Source organism: Ambystoma mexicanum, chromosome 11 (assembly GCF_040938575.1).
Source record: "Ambystoma mexicanum isolate Mex_15411 chromosome 11, UKY_AmexF1_1, whole genome shotgun sequence".
Lineage (NCBI taxonomy): Eukaryota > Metazoa > Chordata > Amphibia > Caudata > Ambystomatidae > Ambystoma > Ambystoma mexicanum.
Window position 1 is genome coordinate 1,332,131,273 of NC_090934.1, and position 14,106 is coordinate 1,332,145,378.

Genomic DNA, 14,106 nt, shown 5'->3' on the forward strand with positions numbered 1-14,106 from the left:
GGCCAAGCTCTGAGCTGGCTTTTCATCACCTTTGATAATGAGGTTTGGGTTTTCAAATTGTGGATCAGTATAAAATGTCAGGATATTTCCTTCCAGTGTGGAATGCCACTTAAAACTGGGAGGAAGGTTGATTTTCAAGAATGGAAAAGGTTCCCATCACCAGTTTGTTCCCCTACAGCAATTACAGTTATGTCCGGGATTTGATTGGTCCTAAAGTGGAACTCAATTTTGTCAGACCACTGCTCAACAATGTGGCATGTGCCGTTTAGTTTACATAGTTGGTGCTCTGTTTTAATTTTATGGTTGGTAAGTCTGTGTCCAGAGGACCTTGTTTACACAATCTATTAGGGGTGACAACTTCCAAAGGAGGTTATTCCCCAAGAGACAGGGTGTCCCCTCTAGAGTAATGACTATAACCAGTTGTTTCAGTTTGTGTCACCCAATTTTAATCTCCAGATCTGCAGTCACCTCAATGGAAATGTCATTCCAGTTGAAGTACTGGATTTGTCCAGGAAGATGTGTGAGGGGAATTCAGTGACTCTGCACCCTTCCTGAATTTATTTGCTCAAATGCCTTTTTGGACAGGAGGGTGCCTTGGGATCCGGTATCTATCAGCACTGAAATTGCACACTGCTGTCGGGGGGGATTCTGCCGGGGTCGGCCGGGCCGTCCGCAGACCTCCGGGCAGGGAGGCCCCAACTCCTCCCGTGTATATCTCGGATCGAGACAGAGTATGAGGCACACACAAGGAGCAAGGCAACTTCTGTCGTTTATTATGCAAACGGCAGGGATGGGTCAAGGAGCGCACGCGTTCGTCCTGACACACACACAATAGTGGGGCTCGCAGGCCCTTTTTACTACATTATGACGCGCTACTTGCGTCATTCCAAAAAGTTACCAAAAGAACCTATCGCCACTCTTGATTGGTTGCTCGAGTGGTGGGGTTAGTATAGTACGCCTATAGAGAATGATATTAGTGGTTAAGGTGTAGTCAGGTGGTATATCTGGGTTGTCCCTACAATTAGATACATAAGAATTGTTACATGAAGACCCCTGAGGATTGGCTAACGTTACTGACGTCTGAGATAAGAACCTCATGTTCTGATTGGTGCATCCGTGAGCTCCCCAGCCTGGGACCACCGTTGTTCCCAGCACACGGTGCACCTGTGGTTGCAACAGTGTTTCAGTATGGGTACGTGCAGGCAATGTGAGGATTTATTCATAGGTGGGAGACTGACCGTTCCCACTGTAGCAGGTGTCCATTGAGCCTTTCAAGTATGTCGGCCTGCGTCTCGTAGCGAGGTACCCAGACGCCTTTTCTCTCCTGGGTTTTGGCATCTCGTCAGGTTCGGCTTGGTCACGTGGGGAGGGACCGTGTTTGAGGCATAATTCTGCACAATTAATATTGTTTTTCCACTGTATGTCTGGTTTAATTTGCAGATATGATTTTAACATTGGTACGTGGAGTGCGAGGTTGCAACATCGTGCCTTTGAAGATTTGTTTCTTGACTGTGGGTTTGCAACATTACGACCTTGGCTGGTTGCTCCACTGGGTTCTTTCTGCAGGCTCAGCAACCTGACTTTTGCTTTGTTAATGTCCACGGGAACTCTTGCTTGGGGCCTACTTGGGCCTGGTGCACGAGTAATCCATTTAGTGCATGGATGCTTTAGGTTATAGTGGCATACAGTTTCATGGCCAGTATCGTGTTTCCATTATATCTCTCATGATGGTAACGGGTTTCAAGAGAAGCGTGAGCAAGCGTTATAAATGAGCTCATGGTGCGTCTTGCGTTTCTGCATTCTGAAAGCCTATGTAAAAATAATAAAGATGCACGTCCGTGAATAAGCCTGTCGCCTACGTCAGAGCACTGAGTATGTTCTTCGTGTAGATTGGTGTGGAAATGTTCAGCGTGTATAATAGTTCAGCGGTGCTTCCCGTTATCTAGGTCGTCATGGCATCTCTAACGATGTGTAGATTTCAGTCTAGTTGGTCCGTGCCGCAGGTGTCGGCATGGCCAGTGCGGGCTGTTGGGCAGGCAGATGGACACATCCGTATGTTTCTGTACCAGGGTATTTGGTCATCTGGTAAATGGGCAAACTCTTCTCGTGGCGGGTGTCTGGGCCGCGACCCTCTAGGCCAAGCGCGAGAGGTGAAGGACGGGAGTCTGGTTTTCCATTCTCCCACTTCAGTCCCCCCTCTGGTCGACTTGTCGACCACAAACATATCCTTCTCGTTATCTCCTCTTACTCTCCATATCTTGGTTATCCCTCCGAGATGTCCATAATGGTTTACGTGATCTTCAAATGACCAATACATGTATTCGCATGTTCCTCCAGGAGTACAGTACACCCATCTTCCTATGTAGCTCCTAGGGTTCCTTGGGTTCTCGATCTTCACTGATGGTGGGTCTAGATGATTGGCGATGATTTGGGTGCGCAACTTCTCCCTTTCGTGTATTATCACACCTGTGTGCTGGCCGTCATCCGCTGGCATCAAGGGGTGCATTCCCACCATTTCCAGCAACTCATCAGTTGAGCGCGCCTTCCGGGCTTTCCAAAATCTAATTATTATCAGTGCAGCTCCAGCCAAAATAGCACATCCCACTATTATTTTCAGTCCATCTGACAGCCAAGATGGCATCCATGACCATAATAGTGAAAACCAGCTTTTATCCTTGTTTACGCCGTTACTTTCGTCCATCATTTTGGAGTGCATCTGGGCCAATTGTGAAACTGCTTCTGTTAGTGTACCATTGTCGGCATCGTTGGCAGGTATGAACGTGCAGCATGATTGTCCTATCTTTGCACAAACTCCTCCTTCCATTGCTGTGAGAAGGTCCAATACATATCTGTTCTGTAGTGCTACCATCCTTACAGCTCGCAGCTCCTCTTTAATTGCGTTAAACCCATTTACTGTCGAATTTATGGTCATCATTAGTTCCCATCTGGTTATTTGCAGCCATTTTGCGTTTGCGTATGCCTGCAGTCCCGGATGTATTATTGAGGAGAAGAACATTGCTGCTCTGCTGAATAGTCTGTGTTCTGGCGGTATTGAGGTTAGTTCCGTTTCCGACCTTCCCCACAGATAATTTCCTGTTAATGGCTCTCCTTGTCTTTTTCTCCTGTTTAGGACAGTATCATTGCTGTTTGTCCTGTTTTCTTGCTCCTTCTGGAGTGGTGCAGATCTCTTTCTTCTCCTGTCTCCTTCATCCATTTTCGGAAATTTCGCCACATCGACATGCTTCTTAGGTACCACTAGTGATGGTACATTGACGTGTACCATTGTGCACACACCACTCCACAGGGGAGGCAGTGTATGATATGCCTTTTCTCCGCAGGCCCAATAATGGTCCATTATTACTGCTGTTCCCGCTCCCCCCTCAGGTAACTCCATCACACTTGCACAATTGGTGTTATATCCCACGTCCACCTCTCCTTTATGCTGGTAACATACTTTGGGCGCAGTCAATGGTAATATAGTTATCGGGTCTTCATCTTCTTCTACCCACGTGAGCATTGGTACGTACTTGATCCATGTCGTCCAACATCGATGATTGTGTGTCTCGATGGTTGAGATAGTTTCTTTTGTTACCATGTTGCTGCCAACCACTCCTATCTCCCAGCTGGTACCCAGGAACACCTTTCCTGTTATCGTCAGTAATGGCCTCTCCCAGCATCCTTGTTTACCCGGAACTTCCGTGGCGTACCAATCACATGGTAGATACTGCAGTGTTACCTTCTTTGTTTCTCCTTTTTCAGGGCCACTTGTTATGTATCTGAATGCTTCAGCATGTAAACTGGTCTTGTGATAACTCAGATAGGTCTTGAGGAAGTTGTTTTCATATGGGTATGAGTCTCGTGTTTTCCATGTCATGTGCACTACTGTTCCTTGGAATCTTCCTTTCGTTTGGAACAGGGCCAAATATATTATGCACTGTGCTGTTTTTTCATCTATTTCTGTGGCAACAAATGTTCGTGAAGCGCTCATGGCGTATGGTATTAATGAGCAAACGTAACAGCTATCCTCAGTTGTCTGCTTACCAATGCGGGTCATGTGCTGGTACCATATGTTGTTTGTGACGTGTGCTGAATCTTGTACATAATTATCAATACCTTTATTGTCTGAGTATGTGCTGCGTTTAACTTTATTTCGCTTTTGTTCATTGTTACTGTTACCACCTGACGTAACACCTGTTGCAGCAGGGAGGTGGGGTACATTAGGTTTGGGTGCAGCAAAAAAACTCATAGCATAGCTGTACTGCCATACAGAGGCAGCCAAAACTCCGGTGATCATAAAAATCCCTATTATTTTTATTACATATGCTAACCTCACCGACATTTTTGCTCTTACCTTGCTGCAGTCCTGGCAGCGTATTCTTGCGACGTTAAAGTTGCCCGCCTAAAAATTCTCAAAAAGTGCTTGTTATTAAATGTTAGTTTTGTTTCATTAAGCTCTCCCTATCAAATAGTCATTCAGTGCCCAGGTGAAGAGTTGCTCCCACGCTACTCTAAGTGATCGGTCTCTCAAGACCGGCAAGTATGGGCGGAGGTGGGGCATGTAATTTTCTATGGCCAGGAGGAAGGCCGTGTAGTATACACGTACCCTTTTCTTTTTTAAGTATGTTGGCCTTTTTATTTCGTATACAAATTGGTGTGACAATTCTTCTGGGTAACTATCGTCTGGCAGCACCATCTACGCCTGCACACTGAATTTGTTAGATAACTTTTCTTAACAATACAATATTACGCAGCTCCTGTATGTGCGAGAGAAAAAGAGAACATTCACGTGTTTACATGTGTATTGGTGCAAGCGAAGTCCTTAGTTTTTATTACAATTGTATTTAGTAGTCAATGGGGGGGGGGTTTGCTCAGATGGCGGGAGCAGTTTTACTCTTTGAACGTGTGACCATGGGGTGGGCAGTGTGGGGATCGCCCCCTTCTTCGTCCGTTATTCTCTCCGAGGGAACAATTGGGTCGTTGTCTGTGGTTGTGTTTTCTTCCGCTGCCGGGGATGTTGTTGGCGTTTTTCCAATGGACCTGTCGTTGGCGCTGGGGCGGGTCTGCAGTTTGTAGATTTTTACATCATGCAGGTGGTTCCACGCACGCTTATCCTTTAGTTTTACTGCTCTTGTTGATACGTCCTCTACTAAATGGGGGCCAGTGAACCTCTGCTGGTTCCACCTTCTATTAAAATTTCGAAGTAGTACGTGGTCACCTTTGGCTAGTTGGCACAAGTTCTCCTTTTCCAATTCTGTATTTTCGTCTATTTCTTGGTTGCTGGTGGACCCGCCCCGTGTGCGCTCGAGCTGTTGAGACACAAACACAACGCTAGTAATCAAAGAAGACACATATTGATACATTTCATCACCTAACACATTCGCAGAACTTTCTTGGTCGGTGAATGCCCTTGACGTTGGTGTTAGGGGAAGGCGCATTTGGCGTCCAGTAACCACCTCGTGTGGGGTGAGGTGGTGGTCGGACCCTGGCCTGTTTCTAAGTTCGAACAGTGCTAACGGAAGGCAATACAACCAACTTTTCTTTGTTGTTTGCTGTATTTTAGCAATTGCCTCCTTCAATAGGCCATTCAGGCGTTCACATACACCATTGGCCTGTGGGTGGTACGCACATGCAAATTTGTGTTTAATGTTCAGTAGGGATGTGATATGCTGGAACATTTCATTTGCGAAATGGGGTCCGTTGTCTGATCTTAACACCTCGCACACTCCCCACCTGGGGAATACCTCCCTTACTATAAATTTGGCTGCTCTAAACGCATCAGGGTGTGAACAGGGCCCTGCTTCGATCCACCTAGAAAATGGGCATACTACTACTATCATGTATCTATTGCCTTGACAAATGTTGATCATATCAACATAGTCAATGTGGAGGTGCCGAAAAGGTCCTTCTGGTCGGGGTATGGTACCTCTTATCACCTTTAAAGTATGACCGGCCGTGAACTGTTGACATGTAAGGCAATTGCTGATAAAATTTGACACATGGGATGTTAACTCGGGACAGAACCAATCTTCTCTAATTCGTGCTGCTATTATTTCTTTGCCTGTATGGGCAGGGTGATGTAATTGGTTCAAGGCGGTATTTAACAATGCCAATGGTATTACAACTTTCCCAGTGCCACCCTGGCGCCATAGTGCGTCGGTTGGTGACATTGTGCATCCTCTTTTCACCCATACTTCTTTTTCGGCCATTGGTGCAGCCGCTTGTAACTCCATAATCTGGGTGGCTGGGAGATGGGTGTACCCTTCTTTTATTAACATCTCCCTCGCTATTCCCCTCCCTCTCCCTCTCTGTGAGTCTGTGGGGTTCCATATCTCACCAAAATATGCAGCATATTTTGCATGTGCGTCTGCTGCTGCATTTCCTTTTGATATATAGTCTTCTCCATTGGTGTGTGCTGTGCATTTTACTAGGGCTAGTTCTTGGGGATCGTTTATTACTTCAATTAGTTCAGCCAACAAGAGGGCATGTTGTACTGGAGTGCCGTCAGCTCTCCTAAACCCTCTTCTTCTCCACTTTGATAGCCCTGAATGGACAGTGGATGTAACATATGCACTGTCGGAATATATAGTAACTTTTTTATCAAAACTTTCCTTTAGTGCCAATATTAGTGCAACCAGTTCCGCCGCTTGAGCAGAGTAATGCTGTGGTAATTGTACACACTTAATAGCCACACACACTGGCGCTTCCATCATTTGTACTACTGCTGCCCCAGTCCTCCTTATCCCGTCTCCTTGATCAATAGTTGATGACCCATCAATAAACAAAAGCTCACCTCCCTCTAGTGCGTTTTCTTCAACTTTCCTAGTACATGAGTACATCTCAGTTACTTGGGTGCAGTCGTGGGCGTAATCTCCCTCTTCAATTACTTCTGCTAGGAACCTTGCAGGGTTAACCGTGCTACATCTAACAATTGCCAGTTCAGCTTTGGACAAAATAATCTCATAACCTGTTGCCCTCTGTGTCGTCAGTGTGGACTTAGGTTTATTCAATATCGCAAATAGTGCATGTTCTACAAATAGTGTAGTTGGACACCCCATAGTTATTGATGATGCTTTTTCTACTGCAAATGCAGCTGCAGCAAGACCTTGTTCGCAAGAGAATTGTCCTAACATTATTGGATCTAAGTGACCGCTGTAAAATGCTACTGGTTTATAGCCCATGCTAGTCTTTTGGGCCAATACTGCTTTCATTACTGCTGAGTCGCAATGTGAAAATATAAAAAATCGTCGCTCATAGTCTGGGGATGCTAGTACTGGAGCAGTTGATATTGCTTCTTTTAATTCATCAAATGCCTCCTTCATTTCCATAGTCCATCCCAACTTTTTCTCCCCTTTATTTGCTTCCTTCAAACCCTCAAGCAGGGGTCCTATGTAAGAGCTGTAATCAAATACCCATGCTCTACAGTAGTTGCACAGTCCCAGAAATTGCTGCAGTTCTCTTACAGTCTGTGGCACGGGAGTGCCTGATATTGCCTGTGCTCTTTGTGGTGCAATCCTTCTTCCATATTGTGATATCAGTTGGCCAATGTAAAGTACCTGTTCCTGACAGTATTGTATCTTTTCCATGTCTACCTTGTACCCCTTTTCAGCCAATATCGTCAACATTTTTAATGAGTCCTCTCTACATTTATCTTCATTTGTACTGCAAATTATTATGTCATCCACATACTGTAACACTGTGCTTTCCAACTCAACGTTACCCAAATCCATCTGTATTACCCTATTGAAAATTGAAGGTGATTCACAATATCCCTGTGGTAATCTGGTATGTTTCCACTTCCTATTTCGGTAAGTGAAGCTTGTCAAGTCTTGTGAGTCTGGGTGTAATGGTATTGAGAAAAAAGCATTTTTAAGGTCAATCACTGTAAACCGTGATGCTTCTGCTGGAATGCCACACAAAATTGTGGCCGGGTTTGCTGTTACTGGATACTCTGCTTCTACTATGTTGTTCAACGGTCTGAGGTCCTGTATGAACCGCCAAGACCCTCCTTTAGCCTTGCGCACCGGGTACACAGCTGTGTTGCATGGGGATTCTGAGGGGACCAATATGCCATTGTTTATAAGGGCTGTTATGGTTTCGTATATGCCCTCATCTGCCTCTCTTGACAATGGGTATTGTTTCACTCTTGGTAGTATGGCACCCTTTTTTAATTTTATCTTTACACCCCCTATGCTTTTAATGCATCCTACATCATAAGGGCTAATAGTCCATAATGATTTTGGCACCTTTGACATATCTTCTTTAAAAAATGGGACTGGTGTGCCAGCGGGTGCCTCAAGTGCCATTGCAATTTTCTGTGCCACTTGTTTGTGAGCCACTGTTAGCCACATTTCTACACTCATCATGAACACCATTTCATTTTCCTCCTTTTCTTCTGAAAACAACTCTTCATCTGACACCTGGGTCAGCCTACATCCTTCTGCTAGTGCTATCACCGCCCTCCATGCTCTCCCTTCTTTATCTTGGGCGTGCACAGCAACATAATCAGCTGTTGCAATAATGCTCTCAATGTCCACTGCAATGACCTTCCCTTCCAGTTCATTAGCTGGTGTTTCTGGTCGGAATAGATAGGCTGCTGGTCTCCTCCATATTTTCCCTCCTATCCCTGGCATCCATGCAAATGCCATGTCTGTTCCGTACTGGAATAGCTCGCCGTCTACCGGCTCCGCCCTGATCGCTATCTGTCCACAGTATGCTTGCAAAATCTGTCGTGCTGCAAGCATGTTAATCCCTGGAGTAGAGCAAATTATGCCATCCTCTGTAAAGGAGATCGTCATATTTAATCTGTTCATTATGTCCCTCCCCAGTATGTTTACTGGTGAGGCACTATAATACAAAAGTGGTACTGACAGATCGTAATCTCCAATAGATAGCGGAACGTTATCAGTAAATGGAACCAACCCTTTAGCCCCAGAAAACCCTTGTGTGTTCATGGCTTCGCCTGACATCTTAAACTTACCTTCCCTTATGCAAGACCGGGTCGCCCCGGTGTCAACAAGGAATGATAATTTTTTGTCACCTATCGTTACCTCTATGCGTGGCTCCTCCGCACTATTAGGTGTTACTGACAGGATGGGACACACCAAGGCCGTCTGTGGGCTGTCCTATTGGGGGTACAATGACTGGCCATTCCCTGTGTAAGGGTTGTGCCCCATCATGCGATGTGTTTGTTATTGTTACCCCATGGAATCCCGCTCTTTTCCAAATGTCATCCGCTCTATCCCCTAATATTGATATTAACAGGCCCTTAACATCTCCCACTGCTAGTTTCTGTCCTGCGGTGTGTTTTTCCATTTCATATATCCATTTACCCGCACCTCCACTTAATGATGGGAGCCTACATTTTATGTTTTCCTTATCCGTATGTTTCCAAGGTACATATTGTGGTCTAACCCCTCCTCTCTCCAGCAGTGGCATTACATTCTGTCTTGTGTCATCCTTTATGCTCCATGATGTTAACTCTTCACACCCCTCCTCTTCCCCCATTCCTTTTACTACTTCAAATCCTTCCTTACTACCTCTTCTCCTACCTCCCTCTTCTTCCTTTCCCCTTTTTTCATCCTTTCCTGTGTTCAATATTGGCACGTCTGTTTTCCTGTCTTGCCTGCGACTAGGGAGGTCCCTAAGCCGACATGCATAAGGTGTAACTTCGTCCATGAAGGGTGCGAGCTTTATTCTGTGCAGAGAGCGTGCAGTTGTTGAACATGTGGGGTGTGGCGTTAGAGAGCGTGATGGTGATGTGGGTGGCGTGTGTTGGTTGGTGAGCGTCGGTGGCGTGTGTTCGTTAGTTTGTGTTTCTCCCATTCTTTTCACTTCCTCCTTACTTCTCTCCAGCTCCTCCCATCTTCTACTCACCCATGGCGAATCTATGTTTGTTCTAGTGAGGTATAGCTTATCTAAGCTTTCCCTTTCACTCTTCCTTCCATCCTCACTACAAAAATCATTCATAAATTGCGCCCCCCACTCTGCCTTTTTTCCTTTTATTGTTACAGTTTTTAAGTCTATTAGGTCTCCCTCTTCCTTTCCGTTGTTACCACCTGTTCCCCTTAGTGCTGACGTTGTTGCTACCTCTCTATTTTTATATACTTCTCCCCATCTTTCACTCTCCCTCTTACTCTCCTCTCTCTCCCCTTCACTCCTCTCCTCCATCTCCCTACTATTTTCCTCTCTTTTCCTTTTTAATTCCTCCATTACTTCGTTGCTCATCTCTTCCAATATCCTTTCATCCTCTCTCCTCCTTTCCCATTTCACCCTTTCTCTTTCTACTATACTCTCTATTACCTTCCCCTCTTCATATTTTTTAGCTGTCTCTGATATTATCCTCCTCCTCCATATTTCCATTTACTTTTCATTTTCTTCTTCTTCCTTCTTCTTCTCCCTCATCACTACTCTTGATACCCTTTCTGCTGCTGCTTTTACCCTTACAGCTTCCCTCTTTCTCTCCTCACTTTGCTCCCTTAATTTTTCCAATTCGTCCTTATCTTCTTTCCTTTTCCTCACTCTCTCTCTTTCCTCCCCCTCAAGTTGTTTTATCAGTTCATTCTGCTCATCCCTTAGTTTAGCTAATCTTTCCTCCAAAATCTCTTCCTTCTGCCGTAGCAGCTCCTCTCCCCTCATTTCACTCTCTCTTTCACTATCCTCGTTTGTTCTCTTTACCGCCTCCCTTTCCTCTCCAGTTAGTGATCCTCGTAATTTCAACAATATCTGTGCAGCTACCCACTCATCGTTTCCTATCTCTACAGTCTGCTCTTCTCTCCTCCCGTCCCCCATTGGTATCTTTCCATGAGCCACATATGGTGGAGGGCTGTATGCCGGGTTTGAGTATCCTTCAGCCGCCCTTAACTGTCCTTTTATTTCTCCTAATTCTCTTAAAGGGTACAACCCTCCCCCCTCTGTTTTCACTCCCGGTGTTAAGGGTATCTCATTGCTCGGTTCCTGTTTTATGTCAGCTAATTTATCAACCTTTCCTCCACCCAGTTTTTCATTCCCCATATTCTTTGTTCCTTCACTCTCCTTTTCCCCATCCGTTCCTTCTTTCTTAATCTCCTTTTCTTCCGGTGTTTCCCCCATAGTGAACATTCCATTTGGTCCTGGTCTAGACCCCTGGAACATCCTCCATAAGTTAAACACCTCCACATGGTTTGCCAACTTCTTCCCCTTGTATGTATTGTGCAGATGGTTTAATAGTGAATGTTGGGCATATGGGTCAAAGCTACCATTAGGCGGCCATGGTGTCAACATTTTGTTGTCCGTCCCCTGGGTCCACTCTATGCTGTACTTAATTAACTTCTCCCTATGGGGTGGCAGTGTGGTGCATATATGTTGTAGTGGGGTAGTGAGGGTATTCCCCCACCCTCCCAACCCTCTCCCGTATGACATACTAGCGCACCCTTTCTTACCCTTCCCCTTGCTACCAGTTTGCAACATACAACCTTTTATTGCTTACCTTGCCCCGCAAGTGTGGGGACTTACGACAATCCTTTGACAATTTATGCAATGATAATAATCACAAAAAAAAAATTATAAAACAAATATATTTATGATGTTATATTATATTCCTTCCCCTACGGCCCCCTGCGGCCGAAGCGCACGCAGCCCCCTGCAGCTGCGTACCCCTTACGACGATCTTACACAGTCGTCCTTTTTCCCCGTTCTCCTCCCACCTTTACACTTGCCGTGGCCGGCGTTCTCCGTGCGCAGCCACGCCCCCTTCCCCTTCTCCTCTTTGATCCACTCGTTTATCGTTTATCTCCGTGTCCGCTCCTTTATCATGTTTCTCTTCCCCACCAATGTCAAACCCAAAGCTTCTTGTGTTCACGATATCTTACTAAATCCCTACTGGTGACGTCACCTATTTCTTCGAACTACTGGTATATTCGTGTTATGTTCTTTAAATTCAAAATACACTTGCAATCTACCCCGCTAACCCTACAGCTGTCTTCCTGTCTCTCCTGGAACAAGGTAATCTCATCAATACTATAACCGGACTGCGCACGCTGCGTCGCCTCGCGTGTGATACGCCCCTCAACAGGAGGGCTTAACCAGCCAATTATCTTCCGTTTTGGGCAACTACGTAACTAGCCACCGCCCACAGGGAAACGTCATCTACCTATCGAGTTTCTTGCTCGAACAATAGGGAACCTCATCTACCTATCGAGTTTCTTGCTCGAACAATAGGGAACCTCATCTACTCATTGAATGATAAATGTCAAATCGTAGGAAACCACACACACCCACCCTCACACGTAGTCGCGATTTAGGCCAATCAGTGTCTTTCGAGCGGCTGCACGTGATGTTTTCGTGCCCCGCCCCCCTCTTTCGCGTAACGTTAGCTTTTTGTTGCGAGCGTCTGCACGTGTTGTTCTCGTGCCCTGCCCCCCTCTTTCGCGTAACGTTAGCCGCCTTCTCTCGCACTCAATTCACTACCATTCATTCCATTATCATCACTCAATTAAACCTTCACCCCACCTTTTTACAATACCTCCCTCCTCCCTTATTTACTTCCGCCCCCTCCCTCACAATTTCGCATTGCTTGTTGTGCGTGTCATGCTCACCAAGTTCCCTCGATGCAGGGCCGCTCGACTGCGTGCACCCCTCCAAGCGGCTCGCCACCTCCCCTCGTCTGGACCACGTCTGGACACTCGCCGACCGCGGGCGGGATACTTCTCAACCGGCTCCCGAGGGCCAATATCCGGATTGCGCTGTCCGGTCCTCTCGCAGCTCCGCGATGGTCCTGTAGTCCTCAGAAGGGGGCAACGGCAGAGGGGGCCGCGCCGCCGGGCCTCCCCGCAACGGGAGTGCCTGGAAAAATAAAAAATAAAAGTCGATCTTAAACAGATCTCAGCAGTGCCTCCAACTTGTCGGGGGGGATTCTGCCGGGGTCGGCCGGGCCGTCCGCAGACCTCCGGGCAGGGAGGCCCCAACTCCTCCCGTGTATATCTCGGATCGAGACAGAGTATGAGGCACACACAAGGAGCAAGGCAACTTCTGTCGTTTATTATGCAAACGGCAGGGATGGGTCAAGGAGCGCACGCGTTCGTCCTGACACACACACAATAGTGGGGCTCGCAGGCCCTTTTTACTACATTATGACGCGCTACTTGCGTCATTCCAAAAAGTTACCAAAAGAACCTATCGCCACTCTTGATTGGTTGCTCGAGTGGTGGGGTTAGTATAGTACGCCTATAGAGAATGATATTAGTGGTTAAGGTGTAGTCAGGTGGTATATCTGGGTTGTCCCTACAATTAGATACATAAGAATTGTTACATGAAGACCCCTGAGGATTGGCTAACGTTACTGACGTCTGAGATAAGAACCTCATGTTCTGATTGGTGCATCCGTGAGCTCCCCAGCCTGGGACCACCGTTGTTCCCAGCACACGGTGCACCTGTGGTTGCAACAGTGTTTCAGTATGGGTACGTGCAGGCAATGTGAGGATTTATTCATAGGTGGGAGACTGACCGTTCCCACTGTAGCAGGTGTCCATTGAGCCTTTCAAGTATGTCGGCCTGCGTCTCGTAGCGAGGTACCCAGACGCCTTTTCTCTCCTGGGTTTTGGCATCTCGTCAGGTTCGGCTTGGTCACGTGGGGAGGGACCGTGTTTGAGGCATAATTCTGCACAATTAATATTGTTTTTCCACTGTATGTCTGGTTTAATTTGCAGATATGATTTTAACATTGGTACGTGGAGTGCGAGGTTGCAACATCGTGCCTTTGAAGATTTGTTTCTTGACTGTGGGTTTGCAACATTACGACCTTGGCTGGTTGCTCCACTGGGTTCTTTCTGCAGGCTCAGCAACCTGACTTTTGCTTTGTTAATGTCCACGGGAACTCTTGCTTGGGGCCTACTTGGGCCTGGTGCACGAGTAATCCATTTAGTGCATGGATGCTTTAGGTTATAGTGGCATACAGTTTCATGGCCAGTATCGTGTTTCCATTATATCTCTCATGATGGTAACGGGTTTCAAGAGAAGCGTGAGCAAGCGTTATAAATGAGCTCATGGTGCGTCTTGCGTTTCTGCATTCTGAAAGCCTATGTAAAAATAATAAAGATGCACGTCCGTGAATAAGCCTGTCGCCTACGTCAG